At 39.5% G+C, this 18713-nt stretch overlaps 1 long non-coding RNA gene across 1 annotated transcript; it reads left to right on the forward strand.

Annotated features, from left to right (window-relative positions):
- Positions 1 to 1532: 1532 nt before the first annotated feature.
- LOC125915448 (uncharacterized) lies at positions 1533 to 17857 on the forward strand. Its single transcript, XR_007455668.1, has 2 exons — positions 1533 to 1741; positions 17728 to 17857. It is a non-coding gene; the product is annotated as an uncharacterized LOC125915448 (long non-coding RNA).
- The last annotated feature ends 856 nt before the right edge of the window (positions 17858 to 18713 follow it).

Consider the following 18713-nt stretch of genomic DNA (forward strand, 5'->3'; position numbering starts at 1 on the left):
AAATAAATAAAAACATTAAAAACTAATTTAAAAAATAACAATTGCTAGTAAATTTTTGTCTCTTTGCTGTGTGCCAGGCACTGCTCACAAAGACAGCCTGTGGGCAAGTGTTAAAGAGCTGAAGTCTGGGGGCTTGTCTAAAGCTGTACAGTGCAGGCTCTCTGATCTGAGTCTGAGCCCCTTCCACAGCACACAATGCCTCCCTTTCCCGTGGGCACACTGGGCTTCTGTGGGAGATTTCCTTGAAAACAGGATCTGACTGTGAAACAGCAGCCCCAGAGAAGCCTGGGTTCCCCACTGGAGAAGTCTGAACAATTGGTCTTCCAGTTTGAAGTAGCCCCCTCTCCAGAGTGGCAGTCCAGAACCCCCCTTTGTCTTCTTGATGATAAAAAGCACTCAGGCAATCAATCATTGCAGAAATTATAGAAAATACAGATAAGCAAAAAGAATACAATAAAAACCACCTACAATCTCCTCTTACTGAGATAGTTATTAGCAGATTGTGAATAACTTCCCCTAGACCATATGTGAGATGACACCTTTATTCACAGATTTTATTTGTAATTTGAGGAATTATATTTAATAAAATGTATCACTTAAAATACTGTTTTGTCATTTTTGCAGATCATTGGATAACGTATACATTTATATATTTATAACAGAATGGGATCACCCTGGACATGATTTGGTAAAGCTTGTTTGGCCAAGTGGAGGATGGGTGTGTCTTCCTTCACAAGGAGCCATAAGTCCAGTTCTTTATTTTTTGATGACGGTGGCTGGCATTGAACCCTACCTTATAACTCACTGAGCCTCTCCAGCCATTGTCTCTTTTAATTCTAACAATCCCTTTGGAAGATCACTTGACGTTGTCTAATTATCCTCATTTTATTGAGAAGAAAACTCAGGTTCAAAGAAGTTATGTGATTTGCCAGGTAGGGAGGCACCAAGATCCCACAGCTTAGTGTCCAGATCTGATGTCCTCTCCGCCATCCTGGCCTCCTCTCCGAGGTTTGCCAGGCTTAGCCTGCATACTCCAAGTAAGTGATTTCTCAGCAAAGTCCCCGGCTTCTGGCTGCGACCTCTGGCTCTGGCAGAAGGCTGAGGCTGTGGGCAGAACCCAGGCAGCTGCCAGGAGCCAGGCATTGCACAGAGCTCTGGGGATCCCCTCTTGCCAGCACCTGTGATGCCCGCTGTCTCCTAGCAACTGTTGGTGGCATCAACACTAAAGGGATGTAAGCTGGATTCCATTTCAGAGATTCTGAGGTCTTCAGAAGGGGTCTGCATTTTCCCTTGCCATTTGGGTGTCCCTGAGTCCAAGGTCAGCCTTGCAGGGCACAGGCAGGGTCTTGGCAACTCACAACCTCCCCACTGCCTCAGCCTTGGTGGGGGGGGGTCCTGCCCCTGAAACAGGGCATGGGCTCTGAGAAGCAGAGGGCAGCCTGCTCCTCCCAGGCCTTGTTGCCAGGCGCCAGGGTGTGAGGTGTCAGATCCGGGGCACTCCTGGCATTCTAATCCACCAAGGGTTCCAGCAGGCGCCAAGTCTCTGGTATCAGGGGAAATGACCTCAGAGCTTTGGACGTGGCTGGCAGGCCACTGCCTGGACTTAAAGGTCTCCTGGCAGGCACCTGTCACCCTGTCTTGTCCTTCCTCTGCCCCAGACCTTCCACAGGGAGCCAAGGGTCTGGGAAAGAAAACAGGCTTCTAGCATAGAGTGAGGACCCATAATTTCAAAGCCCCTGTTGTGAGTATTTGGTTCCTAGAAGTCTGAAAACAGCTTTCCTCTTGGGTCAGTGGAGGAAAAGGAGAGCTGCTGGGTGGGCGTGGGTAGCTTGGGTTGGAGAGGCCTGAACAAGATGCTGTCTCACCTCATGGTGGATGAGAAACCAAAATAAGAGTGCTTTTCACACTGAGCACACTTTCCAGGACCTCCACCTCCTTCCTTGGCTCGATTCCACTGAGGCTGGTGCTGGGAACAGAGCCCCTGGTGCCCAGAGATGTGTGAAGTCAGGCTGTGGAGAAAGCTGCAGCGTGCACATGCCTAGCCTGGCAGGAGTGATGGGCTGTTCCAGGTGTCCCTAGATTGGCTGTGAAGAGCCTAGCATGGTGGGTCCCTGGTCAGGACCCCTGGCCAAGCCGGCAGGTGAAGGGCAACCCAGGAGCCCTTTCCTTCCCTGTGGCCATGTGTGGGTATGCTACTGAGGAAGCTGGTTGGATCCTCCAAATGCCTGCCTGGCTAGGCCTTCTTTGATGCCCCAGTGTCTTCCCAAATAATGTACTTTGTATCAGAGGCAGAGAGAGAGAGAGAGAGAGAGAGAAAGATCACTCACCAGGAAGGGCAGAGCAGACATACCTCTCTCCTTTGAAGATAATCCTTCCAATGACTACTTCAAACTCAGCAGAGCTCAGGTCTCAGAGAACCCTGAGGAGAAACAGCACAGTGGAATCAGTAGAATGCAGTGGGAGTCAAGCCACCTCTGGACATGCTGACCCTCCCACTTACTACCTTTGGGGATTTGGGCCAAGTCACCTACCTTTAGTTTCCTTCTCTGTAAGATGGGGATACAGTTGTGTCTGTCTTAAGGAGAGAGAAAGAGTGTGTGTGTGTGTGTGTGTGTGTGTGAAAGAGAGAGAGAGAGAGAGAGTTTTCATGAGATAATGTCCCTTAAGTGACTAACGCACAGTCTAACCTCATATATGGCAGCAGTTACCTAGCCAGATAGATCACACCCAACAGGCACTCAGGAAATGTCTGAAGAATGAATTCTTCACTTTTCCTTTTTCTTTTTGTCCTCCAAATATTTGTTCTTTACCTAAAAAGCTTGCTAGGATCAGAAAGTTCTGATGCTTGGAAAAAAGATAGGGGCCATGGCTGGGGGCAGGGAGTATGGCTGTTGTGTCCTCTTGGGGGCTTGATCTGACCAAGCTGAGTGTGAGGCCTGGGCAGTGAGTAGCTTGTCCTGGAATCCCAGGACAGCCATCCAGGAAACTGGGCTAATGGGCTTTTCAGTTCCTTGCCCTAATAACAGCAGATTCTCATTTTAAAAATAACCTTAGTTTTTATTATATAAGTGGCATGCGTTCACTAAAACAAAAGCTTATATTGAATTTATGACATACCAGGCACTGCTCTAACACATCTAAATCCATTTAATTTGAACAAAATTTCACAAGGTAGGTACTATCATTTCCCCCATTTTATGAGTAAATCCAGAAACAGAGGTAAGTTTCCTGGAGCCATGAGGCTCAGAAGTAACAGAGCTGTCTGTCTTGAGTCCCTGCTCTTAACTAGTATACAATCATGCTTTATTGTACAGATGTGTGAAAATACAGGTAAGTAAAAATAAGTTAAAGATAACCTATATTCTTAACACCCAGAGATACTTGCTGTTACTCCTAGCAGTATAATTAGGAGTTAACACACACATACACACACACACACACACACACACACACACACGGTATTAGGTAAGACGAACTTACCAAATTCTGGCTTTATTGTTTATGGGCAGTGTGACCTTGGCTTGGAAAACAGATGAAAATACTTTATGGACTTTGGGGTGGGGAAAACATTTCTTGGCATTGATACCAAAGACAGAAATCAAAAGAAGGGGCGCCTGGGTGGCTCGGTTGTTAAGCGTCCGACTTCAGCTCAGGTCATGATCTCATGGTTCATGAGTCTGAGCCCTGTGTCAGGCTCTGTGCTGACAGCTCAGAGCCTGGAGCCTGCTTGGGATTCTGTGTCTCCCTGTCTTTCTTCCCCTCCCATGCTTGTACTCTGTTTCTCTCTCTCTCTCTCAAAACTAAACATTAAAAAAATAAAAAAAAAAAAAAGAAATCAAGGGGAAACATGGACAGACTTTACCTATGACAATTAAGAATTTCTGTGTGACATGACAGAGCACAAAATAAAGTATAAGGTCAAATATCAAACTGAGAAATAATAGTTGCTTCATATGTGATAGAAATATGGTTAATCTCTGTCAAATATGGACAACTCTTTCAAAATTTGTAAGAAGTAGGGGCGCCTGGATAGCTCGGTTGGTGGGGCATCTGCCTCTAGATTGTGGCTCAGGTCATGATCTCCCGGTTCGTGAGTTCGAGCCCTGCATTGGGCTCTGTGCTGGCAGTGTGGAGCCTGCTTGGGATTCTCTCTTTCTCCATCTCTCTCTGCTCCTCCCCAGCTCACTTTCTCTCTCTCTTAAAGTAAAACAAACAAGCAAACAAAACAAAACAAAACAAAACAAACAAAAGCCCCCAAAATTAAAAATTCCTAAGAAGTAGACCTCACTAAAAATGGGAGATTCCACAACAGAACTGTAAGTGACCACTAAATCTATGTTCAATCTTGCTGATAGTAACAGAAATGGTGATTAAACTGACAAGATGTTATTTTCATGCATCAGATTTGGCAAAGATTAAAAAGACTGACAGTAGACAGTGTTGGCCAGGGTGGTGGGGTAAATGCTGACAGCCTTTCTACAGACAAGCTGGTGACATGTATCCAAACTCTTAGGCACCTGTGCACTCTTTGACTTAATATTGTAACTTCAAATAATTTCTTCTAATGAAAAAGGAGTAGTCAAATGGAAAGGATGTATGTGCTAGAATATTCACTGGGAGATTTTTTACAAACGCCAAGAGTTGAAAATAACTTAAATGCCCTTTAAAGGTGATTTGTTATAAGAAACTCTGTAAAGCTATAGAAGAGATTATTATACAACTGCTCAAGGGAATAAGGTGGATTTATATAAAGGAAAAAACTATGGTAAATTTGGAAAACTAATTGCAGTACGTGGTCTTATTTTTGACAGCAGGTTCTCCCAACTGAGCCCTAACTTGGATTTCGATTTTGACTCTTTACACAACTGGTTTTCTGGTATTTGCAAAATTCGAAATGTTTGACAGACTATTTTGTAAATACTGGGAAGTTTTCCTTTTGAGCCTCTACGAAAGAGCTGGGAAGTGGTAGGGGGTTTCAAGCAAGGTTAGAGTTGCAGTCTGCATAAGCAAAGGTCAGCAACAAGATATGGGGTTTTTTCTTGCATCTGTATTTACAGACTTACTGAAGCTTGGTGTGTGTAAGCTACATCCACTTAAAAATAAGCAAATGTATTAAACATAAACATAGATAGAAAATGTGCACCTTGATGAATCTCCACAAAGTGAGCACACTCCTATAGCTGCCGTTCGGACAAATTAATGGAAGAGAACCCTGAACACCCTTGTGCCCCCTGCCAGCCATTTTCCATTCCTCACTGGACCATTGTTCTGACTTCTAATATCAGAAATGAGTTTGATCTGTGTCCGAACTTTACATCAGTGGAATTATAAAGTATATACTCTTTTATGCTCAGCTTCTTTCCCTTAACATTATGAGACCATCTGGGTGTACCCATAGTTCATTTGTATTCGTCTGGGTAGTAATCCACTGAACGAATATGCACATATTACATCCATTCTCCTATTTATGAATATTTGGATTGTTCCCATTTTTTGTCTTTTTAGAAAATGTTTATTGTTATTATTATTTAATGTATATTATTTTTGAGAGAGAGACAGAGAGACAGAGTGTGAGCAAGGGAGGGGCAGAGAGAGAAGGAGACACAGAATGGAAGCAGTCTCCAGGCTCTGAGCTATCAACACAGAACCTGACGCAGGGCTCAAACTCATGAACTGTGAGATCAGGATCTGAGCCGAAGACAGAAGCTTTAACTGATTGAGTCACCCAGGTGCCCCCGAATGTTTATTATTTTTAAAAGAGAGAGAGGGACAGAGAGAGGGGGGGACAGAAAATCTGAAGTGGGTTCTGTGCTGACAGCAGAGCCTGATGTGGGGCTCAAACCCACAAACCATGAGATCATGACCTGAGCTGAAGTTGGACCCTCACCTGACTGAGCCACCCAGGCACCCCATCCCATTTTTTGTCTTTTAAAAGCAATGCCACTATACATATTCTCATACATGACCTTGGGTGCCTATGTGCACATTTCATTGTATATATACCTAGCTAGTTATTGGATGTCCTTATATTCACTTTTTATACATAGTACCAAAGCATTTTCCAAAGTGGTTGTACCAGTTTACACCCTCACCAACAGTGCCTGAGAGTCTCAGTTCCACCACAGAGCTGCCAAGCTGAGACATGGTATGGCATTTGGGGTATTCTGGTGGGTGTGCAGTAAATTACTGTAGTTTTGTGTTTCCCTGATGACTACTGAGAATAAACACTTTTTTTTTTTACAAGTTTCCTGCCCATTTGGAGATCCTCTTTTAAGGTCTAGACATTTGCCTTTTTTTTTTTTTTTTTTTTTCTGTTTTCTGTTGAATTCTTAATCATTTCGAACAAATTTTCAGTTCTTTGTGTATTTTGGATACTAGACCTGTGTCAATTATATGTATTGCAAAAATCTTTTCTTATTCCATAACTCTCTTAATGGTGTTGTTTGATAAACAGAAGTTATGAAATTTAATATAGTCCAATTTGTCTGTTATTATTTTGTGGTTAGTGTCCTGTTTAAGAAATTTTGCCTGGGAGCAGCTGGGTGGGTTGGTCAGTTAAGTGTCCAACTCTTTTTTTTTTTCATAATTTAAATCCAATTTAGCTAACATACAGTGTCGTCTTGGTTTCAGGAGTAGAACCCAGTGATTCATCTCTTACATATGACACCAAGTGCTCATCCCGAAAAGAGCCCTTCCTAATGTCCATCACCCATTTAGCCTGTTCCCTCCCTCACTCCCCTCTCCAGCAACCCTCAATTTGTTCTCTGTATTTAAGAGTCTTTTATGGTTTGCCTCCCTCTCTGTTTTTATCTTATTTTTCCTTCCCTTCCCCTATGTTCATGTGTTCAGTTTCTCTAATTCCACATATGAGTGAAATCATATGATATTTGTCTTTCTCTGACTGACTTATTTCGCTTAGCATAATACACTCTAGTTCCATCCACATTGTTGCAAATGGCAAGATTTAATTCTTTTTCATCACTGAGTAATATTCAATTGTGTATATATACACATCTTTATTCATTCATCAGTCAATGGACATTTGGCCTCTTCCCATAATTTGCCTATTGTTGATAGTGCTGCTATAAACAGCACTCCTGTATCCTTTGGATAAGTACCTAGTAGTGCAATTGCTGGGTCATAGGGTAGTTCTACTTTTAATTTTTTGAGGAAACTTCATACTATTTTCCAGAGTGGCTGCACCAGTTTGCATTCCCACCAACAGTGCAAAAGGGTTCCCTTTTCTCCATATCCTCACCAACATCTGTTGTTGCCTGACTTGTTCATGTTAGCCATTCTGACAGGTGTGAGGTGGTATCTCAGTGTGGTTTTGATTTATATTTCTCTGATGATGAGTGATGTTGAGCATCTTTTCATGTGTCTGTTAGCCATCTGGATGTCTTCTGTGGAAAAGTGTCTATTCATGTCTTCTGCCCATTTCTTCACTGGATTATTTGTTTTCTGGGTGTTGAGTTTGGTAAGTTCTTTATAGATTTTGTATACTAACCCTTCATCTGATATGTTATTTGAAATTCCTTCTCCCATTCTGTTAGTTGCCTTTGATTTTAGCTCAGCTCATGATCCCACAGATTGTGAGATCAAGCCCCATGTGGGGCTCTGTGCTGACAGCATGGAGTCTGCTTGAGATTCTCTCTCTCCCTCTCTCTCTGCCCCCCCCCGTCTCAAAACAAACAAACAAACAAACAAACATTATAAAAAAAGAAATTTTGCCTGATATAAGGACATGGATATATTTTCTTATTCCAATTTCTAGAAGCTGTATTGTTTCATCTTTCAGATTTAGATCTACAATCTATGTGGATTTTATTTTTATGCATGGTATTAAGTTAGGAGCCAAGATGCATTTTTTTTTCCTGAATGGATATTCAGTTGACCCAGCTCCATTTATTGAAAAGGCTCCTCTTTCCCCGACTGTACTGCAGTGTCACCTTGTTCTAATCATCTATAAATGTGTGGCCTGTTTCTGGACATTCCTTTCACATCTTGTATCAGTACAATGCTATCTTCTTATATATAGTCTGAGTCTTCCAGCTGCATTCTTATGGTCTTAGCTATTTCTGGCCTTTTGTATTTTCTATAAATTCTAGAATTGGTTTGCCAATTTCACCCTCTGACCCTAAAATACAAAACAAAGAACCAACCCAAAAACCAAAAACTGCTGGTGTTAAAAAAAAATTTTATTTAACGTTTATTTGTTATTGAGAGACAGAGAGAGACTGAGCATGGGAAGGGCATAGAGAGGAGGAGACGTGGAATCTGAAGCAGGCTCCAGACTCTGAGATACCAATACAGAGCCCAATGTGGGGCTTGAACTCACAAACATGAGATCATGACCTGTGCTGAAGTCAGATGCTTAACCGACTGAGCCACCCAGGTGCCCCAAAAACTGCTGGGATTTTTAATTGTGATTGCACTAAATCTATAGATCAAGTTAGGGAGAACTGATCTCTTAAAAATAATGAGTATTTCAATTCATGAACCTAAGATATCCTTTCATTTTTGTAAACCTTCTTTAATATTCCTTAATAAAGTTTTGTAATTTTTTGTGTAAAGGTTCTGCACAGTTTTGTTATCTTTATTCCTTTACTTTTACATCCTTGATGGTATTTGACTTTTTCTTCAATTTCTAATTAGAAATGCAATGGATTTGGGGCGCCTGGGTGGCTCAGTCGGTTAAGCGGCCAACTTTGGCTCAGGTCATGATCTCGCAGTCCGTGAGTTCAAGCCCCGCGTCAGGCTCTGTGCTGACAGCTCAGAGCCTGGAGCCTGTTTCAGATTCTGTGTCTCCCTCTCTCTGACCCTCCCCCATTCATGCTCTCTCTCTCTGTCTCAAAAATAAACATTAAAAAAAATTAATAAAAAAAAAGAAATGCAATGGATCTAAAAATTTTTTGACCTTGTATCTAAATTCACTCATAGATTGTAATAGTTTATCTGTAAATTAGTTTAGATCTTCTAGGTATATAATAATGCTGTCTATGCATTATGACAATTTTTACTTCTCCCTTACTGATCCTTTACATTTTATTTCTCCCTTCCTTCTCGCCACCAGCTCCTTGACCCCTTCTTTTTCTTCTTCTTCCCCTTCCTTTTCTTATTTATAACTATTGCACTGGCTAAGACCTCTACTACAGTGTTAAATAGAAGTGGTGATAATGGGCATCTTTCTTCTCAATGGAACATTTTTAACATTTCACCATTAAGTATGATGTTTGCCATAGAATTTTAAAATTTGAGATGAAATTCACATAACATAAAATTAACTACTTTCAACAGAACAATTTAGTGGCATTTAGTAACTCACAATGTTTTGCAACCACCTCTTCTATCTACTTCTAAAACATTTCCAAGACTACAAAATAAAGTCTTGTCCCCATTAAGCAATTACTCCCAATTCCCCCCAAACCCTTGTTTCTGGCAATTATCAATCTACTTTCTGTTTCTATGGATTTACCTTTTTTTTTTTTAAGTTTATTTATTTTGAAAGAGATAATGCATGAGCAGGGGAGGGGCACAGAGAGAGGGAGAAAGAGAATCCCAAGCAGGCTCCGCACTGTCAGTGCAGAGCCCGAAGTGGGGTTCAAACTCACAAACTGTGAGATCATGACCTGACTTTTGAAAACTTTTTTTTTTTTTCAACGTTTTTTTTTTTTTATTTATTTTTGGGACAGAGAGAGACAGAGCATGAACAGGGGAGGGGCAGAGAGAGAGGGAGACACAGAATCGGAAACAGGCTCCAGGCTCTGAGCCATCAGCACAGAGCCCGACACGGGGCTCGAACTCACAGATCGCGAGATCGTGACCTGGCTGAAGTCAGACGCTTAACCGACTGCGCCACCCAGGCGCCCCATCATGACCTGACTTTTGATCAGGAGCCAGAAGTTTAACCAACTGAGCCACCAGGCGCCCCTGGATTTACCTGTTCTAAATATTTCATATACTAAATAAAATCATACAATGTTATCTTTTGTTTTTGACTTCTTTCTCTTAGTGTGACATTTTCAAGATATAGCTATGTAGTGTGTCTTGGTCCTTCATTTCTTTTTATGTGAAATAATGTTCCATTGGGTACCTATACCACAATGTTGATGGACAGTCATCTGTTGATGGACATTTGAGTTGTCTTCAATTTTTTGGCTATTATGAACAGCACTGCTATGGACATTCATTCAAAGGATTTGTTTGAAAAAAAAAAAAAACAAAGGATTTGTTTGAGTCCCTGTTTTCAATTCTTTTTGGTATATACATAGGAGTGGAATTACTGGGCCACATACTAATTCTGTGTTTAACCACCAAACTGGTGTGTATGTGTTTGGGGAATCACCAATCTACTTTCCACTGTGGTTGAAACATTTTACATCCCACCAGCAAATATATGAGGGTTCCAATTTCTCCATGTCTTTATCAACACTTATTTCCCACATTTTTGATTATAACCGTCCTCTTGGGTGTAAGTGTGCTATAGATTTAAAACACATATATTCTTTGTCAGATTAGGAAAGTTACCTTCTGGCATAACATCATTTTGTAATACTCTTTGGAAGTGTTAAGGTCAGGAAAAATAACAATCAAGGAATTTTCTCAAATTGGAGTAAACTCAGAGGACATGACAAGTAAAGAAAAAGCAGGATCTTGGATTGGATCCTGAATCAGAAAAGGACATTAATGGGAAAACTAGCAAAATGTTAATAAGGTCTATAAATTAATTAATCATATTGTATTAACATTAATTTCCTGATTTGCACTATGGTTATGTAAGGTTACCATAACATACAGGTAGTTAACTTAAGAGTATATGGGAACTCTGCACTATTTTTGCAACTTTTCTTGAAGTCTAAAATTATTTTTAAGATGTAAAAAAATAAAGTTTGCTGTTTATTGTGAATGGGATTGAATTTTGCAAATGCTTTCTCTGTATCTATTGATGTTTTATGCACTTTTCTTCTTAATTTTACTGATGTACTGAGTTACAGTGATTTTATTGATTTTATTTAAGATTTTTTTTAATGTTTATTTTTGGGAGAGAGAGAGAAAAAGAGAGAGAGTGCACATGGTGGAGAGGCAGAGAATGAGGGAGACAGAGAATCTGAAGCAGTCTCTGTGCTGCCATCACAAAGCCTGACTTGGGACTCAAACCCACCAACCATGAGACCATGACATGAGCCGAAGTTGGACATTCAACTGACTGAGCCACCCAAGTGCCATGACAATGACTGATTTTTAGCTGTTAGCCCTACCTTTTGTTCCTGGTATAAACCCAACTTTGCTTTGGTATGTTACCCTTTTCATATGTTACTGAATTTGATTTGCTATTTTCTTTTTTTAGGTTTTTTTTTTTTTTCCATCTATGTTTCTGAGGAAGTTCTGTGGGTAATTAATTTTCCTTTGCTGTAATGTCCTTGTTAGATTTTGGGATTAAGTTTACATAATCTCATAATACAAGATGGAAAATGTGTCTCCAACTATTTTCTGAAAGAGTTTATGATTGGTGTTGTTTCTTCTTTAAATGCTTGGTATATTCACCAAGGAAGCCACCTGGGCTTAACAATTTTTATTGTAGGAAAGTTTTTAACTACAGATTTGATTTCTTCAATATAGTTAAGATACTTTATATATATGTTTGTTTACCTCATGTCAATTTTTGTAAATTGTGTTTTTCTAGAAATTTGTCTATTTTATTTAAATTTTCAAATTCATTACCATATTGTTTATAATGTTCTTCTACTATCTTTCTAATAGGTGAGAGCTATAATAATGCTCCAATTTGTTCCTGGTATCAGTATTTTGTGTCTTTCCTATTTTTATTCTAAATCAGCTTTGCTAGGGGACTTGTAAATGTAATTTAAAAATGTTTTCTTATGTAAACTCTGCCCCCAGTGTGGGGCTTGAACTCACAACCCCGGGATCAAGAGCCACATGCTCTAATGACTCAGATGCCAGGCATCCCAAATGTAAATTATTTGATGTTCTTTATTGCAGATTTGTTTTCAACTTTATTAATCTCTGTTGTTACTTTTATCATTACTTCCCTCCACTTTCCTTGCATCTAGTTTGCTATTTTCTAACTACTTGCTCTGGAATACTTAGATAGTTGATTTTAAGCTTTTTTTTCTAATACATACATTTGGGGCTACACTGTTTTCTCTAACCATGGCCTAAACAGCAGCCCAGAAGTATTAATATGTTGTTTTTATAATTTCCTTCAAAATATTTTCCAGAGGCGCCTGGGTGGCTCAGTTGGTTAAGTGTCTGACTCTTGATTTCAGCTCAGGTCATCATCTCATGGTTCGGTTCGTGAGTTCAAGCCCGGCATGGGGCTGTGCACTGACAGTGCGGAGGCTACTTGGGATTCTCTCTCTCTCTCTCTCTCTCTCTCTGTTCCTTCCATTTGTGCTCTCTTTCTCTCTCTCTCAATAAATAAACCTAAAAAATATTTTCTAATTTCTCTTGTAATTTCTTTTCTGATCCATGGGTTATTGATAAGTATGCTGCTTAAATTGTAAACTCTTAGGGACCTTTCTTGTTTTCCTTCTGTAATTAACATCTAGCTTATTTTCAGTGTAGTCAGAGATACACACCCCATGTGATTTTAATTCTCTGAAATTTATTGAGACTTGATTTATGGCCAAACACACTTTCACTTAAAATTTTTTTCCATGTATACTTGAAAAGAATGTATATTATGCAGTTGTTGAGTGTAATGTTCCATATGTGTTCATTGAGTGAGATGCATTAATCATGTTGTTTGAGTTGTTATATATATTGATTTTTAGTCTGTTTATTAGTTAGGAGAAAATTGTGTTAAAATCTCCTGGTATGATGTGAATTTATTTCTCCTTTTAATTCTATGGCTTTTACTTTGTATTATTAGAGGAGATGTTGTTAGGTGCTTTTGGATTTAGAGTTTTTATAGTGCTAGTGGATAGACTCTTTTATTACCATGAAACATCTCTCTTTATTTCTGATAATGCTCCTGGCTTATAGTCTACTTTGTCTGATATTAGAATAGCCTCTCCAGTTTCCTTTCGGTTAATGTTTCTTTTTGGTTAATGTTAATGTTTGTATTTTCTCTCATTCTCTTATATCTAACTTTTCTGTATCTTTACATAAAATAATCTCTTATAAACAACATACAGTTTTAAAAATCCCAACGAACAATTTTTATCTTTTAATTATTTTTTTAGCCTATTTGCACTATATTAAGTGTAATATATTGAAATTTTAACTCTACCATTCAATCTGCAACTGACTGGTTTAATGTTCATTCTTCTTTTTCTTCTCTTCTCCTGAATTGTTTGTTTTTTTTCCCAACAATTTTCCATTTCTATTACTTTGTTAGTTATATTTTCTTTTATTCGTTAAAGAGTTACCCTAGAGACTACAATATGCATCCTTGACTATTAGAATCTAACATAAATTAGTACTTTTATATTTCTTGATGGTGGAAGGTCCTTAGAAGATTTTAACTCCATTTACCTTGCCCCTCTCTTTATGCTATTTTATGTATTTTCTCCTGTATTTTATGTATTTGTGAGCTCTGTTGTCACATATATTCATGCTTACAATTGTTAGATCTTCCTGATGGATTGATTCTTTCATCATTACAAGATGCCTTTCTTAGTCTATGGTAAAAATTTCGGTCTTAATGTTTATTTTGTCTGATATTAGTATAGCCACTTTAGCAGTCTTTGGTTAATATTTAAATGGTATATCTTTTTCCATTCTTTTATTTTTTAACCTATTGCATCTTTGAGTCTAAAATGTGTCTCTTGTATACAGCACAGTGTTGGATCATTGAAAAATCCATTTTTCCAATCTGTTCCTTTTGGTTAAAGTGTCTAACCTGCTTATATTTTATGTAACTATTAATAAGGTAGGATTTATGCCCACCATTTTGCTATTTGTTTTCTACATATCTTAGATATTTTTTGTTCTGCTACTTTGGGATTACTGTTTCCTTTTACATTAAATTGATATTTTATAGTATACTAGCTTAATTCTCTTCCCCTTCCTCTTCCTTCTCTTCCTCCTTTTCCTCCCCTTCTTCTTCCTCTTCTTTGTCTTCATCTTCTTCCCCTTCTTCTTCTTCTTCTTCTCCTTCTTCTCCTCCTTCTTCTTCTTCTTCTTCTTCTTCTTCTTCTTCTCCTTCTTCCTCTTCCTCTTCTTCCTCTCCTTCTCCTCCTCCTTTTTCTCCATCACCTTCTCATCCTTCTACTTCTCCCTCTCCCCCACCCCTTCTTCTTCTTCTTCTGGTTCCCTGAGGATTGCAATTAACATCTTAATTTAAAGCAATCTAGTTTAGGGGTACCTGGGTGGTTCAATCAGTTGAACGTTGGACCCTTGACTTTGGCTTAGATTGGGTCATGATCTTAGTCTGTGAGTTCAAGCACTGTGTCAGGCTTTGCACTGACAGTGCAGGGTCTGTTTGGGATTCTCTCTCTCCCTCCCTCTCTGCACCCTTCCCCCCCCCCCCCCACTGGCTGTCTCTCTCTCTCTCTCTCTCTCAAAATAAATAAACTTAAAAAATAAAATAATCTAGTTTGTATTAATATCAACTTCATTTCAATTTTGTATAAAAACTTAGCTCCAATATAGCCTCATCCCTTTGCTCTGGCTTTGTGCTTTTATTATCGTACAAATTACATCTTTGTACATTATAAGCCCATTAACAGAGTTTTATAATTATTGTTTTATATTGTTGCCTTTTTAAAAACAGAACAGAGCAGAAAAGAATTACAAACAAAAATGCATTTATACTGTCTTGTATTTATTTACGTAGTTACTTTCACAGATACTCTTTCTTTTTAAAAACAATTTTTTAAGTTTATTTTTGAGAGAAAGAAAGAGAGAGAGCATGAAAAAGGGAGGAGCAGAGAGATATGGAGACACAGAATCAGAAGCAGGCTCCAGGCTCTGAGCTGTCAGCACAGAGCTGACACAGGGCTGGAAGTCACAAACTGCAAGATCATGACCTGAGCCGAAGTTGGACGCTTAACCAACTGAGCCACCCGAGTGCCCCTTTAAAAATTTTTTAAAAACGTTTATTTTTGAGAGAGAGAGAGAGACAGAGACAGAGTGTGAGCGGGAAGAAGGGGCAGAGAGAGAGAGGCAGAGAGAAAAGGAGACACAGAATCTGAAGCAGGCTCCAGGCTCTGAGCCGTCAACACATAGCCTGATGTGGGGCTTAACCCATGAACCCCGAGATCATGACCTGAGCCAAAGTCAACATGAGCCGAAGTTGGACGCTTAACCAACTGAGCCACCCAGCTCCTCTCAATGGTACTCTTTCTTTGGGTGTGTCCAAGTTATTGTCTAATGTTCTTTCATTTCAGCTTGAAACATTCTTATTAGTATTTCTTAAAGATCAGGTCTCCTAGAGATTAATTTTCTGTGAATGTCTAAATTTTTGAAGCATACTTTTGCTGGATATAGAATTCTTGGTTGATAATCTCCCTCAACCCCCAGCATATTGAATATATCATTACACTGTATTCTAGTCTTTGTGGTTTCTTCTTTTTTTAAATATTTTTTTAATGTTTATTTTTGAAGAAGTGAGAGACAGAGCATGAGCCTGGGAGGGACAGAGAGAGAGGGAGACACAGAATCCGAAATGGGCTCCAGGCTCTGAGCTGTCAGCACAGAACCCGACGCGGGCCTCAAACTCACTCATGACCTGAGCTGAAGTCGGACACTTAATTGACTGAGTCATCCAGATATCCCTAGCCTTCGTGGTTTCTGATGAGAAGTCAGCTGTTAATCTTAATGTAGCTCTCATTAACATTTCTTTCATTCCCATCTGCTAGAAATGCATTCTCAGTTTTTGTTTGACTGGAAATATTTTTATTTTACCTTCATTTTGGAAGGATATATTCATTGAGAATAGAAGACTAGGTTGGGAATTATTTTGTTTGAGCTCCGTAAAGATTCTGTTGAATTGTCCTCCAGGCTTCCATAATTTCTGTTGAAAAACTGCCAATCTTATCATTGTGCTTTTGAAAGTAGGTGTCTTTTTCCCTCTGGTTGCTTTTCAAGAGTGTTCTTTGTCTTTGAGTTTCAGCAGTTTTAGTATGGTATAACCAGATGTGTTTTTCTTTATATTTATTCTTCTTGACACTCAAAAAGCTTTTTGAATCTAAGATATCAAAGACGTGATATTTAAAAAAAATTTTTTTTACATTTATTTATTTTTGATAGAGACAGAGCACAAGTTGGGGAGGGGCAGAGAGAGAAGGAGAACAGAATCCAAAGCAGGTTCCAGGCTCTGAGCTGTCATCACAGAGCCCGACATAGGGCTCGAACTCACAAACCGCAAGATCATGACCTGAGCCGCAGTCAGACGCTTAACTGACTGAGCCACCCAGGCGCCCCAAGATTTGATATCTTTTACCACTCAGCCATATTCTCTTCAAATAGAACTGCTTTTCCATTCTCTCTTTTTCTCTCATTCTGAAATTCCAATTCTGTATATGTTTAGCCTTTTCACCATATCCCACATCACTTAGATCTTTTTACTGAATGCCAGTCTTTGTGTATAAAAAATTGTAGAAATAATTTGAAACTCTCATGATGTTATTTCCTCCAGAGAGGATTTACTTCTGCCTCTTGAAGCAGTTTGAATAAGTGCAGATCACCTTAGTCCAGTCTGAGCCTGAGTTGGTTTGAAACCAAGTTTTAGTCTATAGAAGGATCAGACTATTTCCATTTCACCTTCATTCCTCAGGTGTAGCTCTTCTGGGATACTAGTTGGAGTTCTGAGGTCCTTGCAACTCTTTGGTGAGCCCTGGACTTCAGCTTTGTTATTCCCAGTCATGTGGGACTGCTGAGAACCTGCTCAGTTCCCAAGACTTCAGGCTCAACACTGCTTATGAATCATCAAAGACCCAGTGGGAAGGCTTCTGAGCTTCTCAGCCCTATGGCACTTATTAGCCCTATGGCTTATGCTTCAAAGGGAAACTGGGCATAAGGCCAAGCTCACTTCAATGCACTTTTCTCAGAGATCTTGGCTTTTTAAGTCCCAGCTATCTTCAAATAACAAAGATGTTTAAATAAATTTTGGGGGGAATGATTTTTTAATTACAGAAAGTTGCAAAATAGTATAGCCTTTATCCAGTTTCCCCTGATGTTAATGTCTTACTTAACCTTTTTAGGTCTGTCAAAAATAATACATTAACATCAATACAATGCTATTAAGTAATCAACATACTTTATTCAGATTTCACCAGGTTTTTCATGATGTCCTTTTTCTGTTCCTATAATCCAGGTACCACCTTTAGTTGCCGGGTGTATAACATGGTCTGTAACAATTTTATCAATCTTTATTATTTGTTCTTCATGACCTTGATACTTTTGAGGAGTACTGGTCAGAGATTTTGTAGCCTGTCTCTCAATTTGGGTTTGTCTGATGTTTTCTCATAGATTAGATTGGATTATTGATTTGGGGAAAGAATGCCATAGATAAAAAGTACCCTTCTCATTACATAATACATACATATCAAGGGGTACATATTATGGACTGGAGGCTTGTGTTGGACAAAATTTGAAGCCCTACCCCCAATGTGATGGTATATGGAGGTAAGGCCTTTGGGAGGTAATTAGGTTTAGATGAGATCATGAGAGTGGGGCCCTCAAAATGGGATTAATGCCTATTTAAGATTAGACAACAGAAATCTTGCTTCTTCTCCCTCTCTTTGCCATGTGAACACACAGTGAGAAGAGAAGGTGGTTATCTGGAAGAACCAGGAAGACAGCTCTCAGCAGAAACTGAATTTCTCATCCCTTTGATCTCATACTTCCAGCCTCCAGAACTGTGAGAAATAAATGTCTATTGCTTAATTCACACAGTGTGGTGCATTCCGATTGGATAGGGGCTGGAGGCGAAAGAATTCACCTGAGGCAGAACAAAGGAGATAGAAGTTTATTGAATACACTGCAAGGAAGCAGAGAACAAGATAGCAAAGGAGAGACTGTCTGGATGAAGCAGTGGTGAGAGGCTATAGTTGTAGGGTGGAGTGAGGAAGTCTGGGATTGTATGGAATTTCCCCTTTTTTGGTAACTCGTTGTAAGTAGCCCATTGGTCAGTTGGGGCCTACTGCCAATTTGAGGTGGGTCGCTTAATGAGCCTGCTTGTACTTGGCTGGGTGGTTGCTGTGGGCCCTTTTGCCTTGCTCAAGTTCCCATTGCTTAAGCCATTGCCTCAAAGCAGCCTATAAATCCCCCACCTGGCAAGCCAACAATAACAAATCCTTGGCATTTGGGTGGAGGTCTCATCTTCAGTAGCTTCTTCCTGCTGAATGAGGGGTGTGGAGATGTTCTTACCTGTGGGTCAACATTAGTCAGTGGGAATTTATATGTAGAAACTGTGAAAGGCAGAGCACTGAATCCAAGGTAGACAACAAATATGAATTTCCCTGAATAGAAAGGATCATCTGTTGGCTTGAAGTTAATAGCAGTGAAGGAATCGCGGCATCAGGCAGAGAGACATCAGATAAAACAACAAAATAAAATTATTATTATTATGAGAAAGAGCAACCTGAATAAAAGAGCTTTTTTTAAAAAATGTATTTTTTTAAATTTATTTTTGAGAGATCACACACAGGGGAAGAGCAGAGAGAGAGGGACAGAGGATCTGAAGCAGGCTCTGCACTGACAGCAACAATCCCAATGTGGGGCTCAAACTCACAAGCCATGAGATC

Source organism: Panthera uncia, assembly GCF_023721935.1.
Source record: "Panthera uncia isolate 11264 chromosome E2 unlocalized genomic scaffold, Puncia_PCG_1.0 HiC_scaffold_19, whole genome shotgun sequence".
Taxonomy (NCBI): domain Eukaryota; kingdom Metazoa; phylum Chordata; class Mammalia; order Carnivora; family Felidae; genus Panthera; species Panthera uncia.